Source organism: Brassica napus, chromosome C7, assembly GCF_020379485.1.
Source record: "Brassica napus cultivar Da-Ae chromosome C7, Da-Ae, whole genome shotgun sequence".
NCBI classification, from domain to species: Eukaryota; Viridiplantae; Streptophyta; class Magnoliopsida; order Brassicales; family Brassicaceae; genus Brassica; species Brassica napus.
In genome coordinates this window covers 16,681,860-16,683,303 of record NC_063450.1, presented here as the reverse complement: position 1 = coordinate 16,683,303, position 1,444 = coordinate 16,681,860, and positions in this window count along the sequence as shown.

Sequence of the window (1,444 nt, the reverse complement as noted above, 5' to 3'; positions counted from 1 at the left end):
AAAAAAAATATTTACTTTCCTTATTCTTCAAGTTTTCGGATTGTTCTCCAAGTTTTCAATTATTGCATTTAAAAAAACAATATTTAATTAAAGAAGTTTTACTTTCTTTCCAAGTTTTCGAAAATCAAAAAAAAAAAATATATTCCCTCTTTCCTTTTTCAAACTTGATTCGATTTTGTCTTAACTTTTTGCATTCACTCTTAGTCTTGGTCAATACTCAAAGTATCCGACCCAAGCAACTACTTAACCCCCCCCCCCCCCCTCTTGCATTCTAATCTTTCTTTGAGTATCCTTTCAGAGAACTATGGGAGATGTAGGTCAAGACCAAGCGGTCATAAACGCTCAGCTCCTAGCTGACAATGAAGAGCTGAGGGCAAGCCTTAGGGCTATCACCGCCGAGCTTGCTCAGCTACGGCAGGGAGGCAGGCCCAACGGACCTCGACCACCAGGAAGGCATCAGCCGGACCCGCATGACACTGACTTGGACGCGGATAGTACCGATGATACGCGCAGTCAGGATGAGGAGAGGCCGAACCGGGGAGGTAGGAGGAACGCGCGAGGACCCCGGGCCCAAGTAGGAGGAGGCCGCGACCATAGAGGAGGTCAAGACCGAGAGGAGGAGGAGCCCTGGTTGGGAGGCAAGGCGCTTAAGCTTCACCCCCCAACGTTTGCCGGCAAGGTTGATCCGGATGCCTACATCGTGTGGGAGAAGCGCATGGAGTACATCTTCGACTATTACCAATATAGTGAGGCCAAGAAGGTTGCCCTAGCAGCAGCCCAGCTGACGGACAATGCTCTTTCGTGGTGGGATCGAGACATTGCTAAGTCCGGGCCAGTATGGAGAGCGCGTAATTGGACCGAGATGCGGACCAAGCTTCGCGCGAGGTACATTCCATCTTACTACCAGCGTGATGTTCTAAAACGTTTTCGTAAACTTACGCAGGGAACTAAGACTGTGGAGGAGTACTTTGAGGAGCTCGAGGCACTCAGGAATAAGCTTGAGACCCACAAGCCCGAGGAGACAATGATCTCCCAATTCCTGGAAGGGCTGCAAGACCGCATTGCCCGCGAGGTGGAGAGACAACAATATGAAGACTTCAACGATCTATTGCACTTTGCTACGCAAGCCGAGCAGCACATCAAGTGCAAGACGGCCAGTACCAGCCGTAGAAAACCTGCTTGGACTCAACCGGGTTCAAAGCAAGGCAACAAGGGCAAGACGATTGAGATTGAGAGCCGATTCAAGACCAACCAGGCTGAATCGTCTAATGCATCTAAGCCGCAGCAGGGTAAGACTCAAGCCCAAACTTTGCGTATTCGTGACATCATTTGTTATAAGTGTCAGGGCAAGGGTCACTACGCTCGGGATTGTCCAAACAAATGAGTGATGGTCCTAAAGGGGGATGGTGAGTATGAATCCCAAGATGAGGCAGAAGCCGCGGCA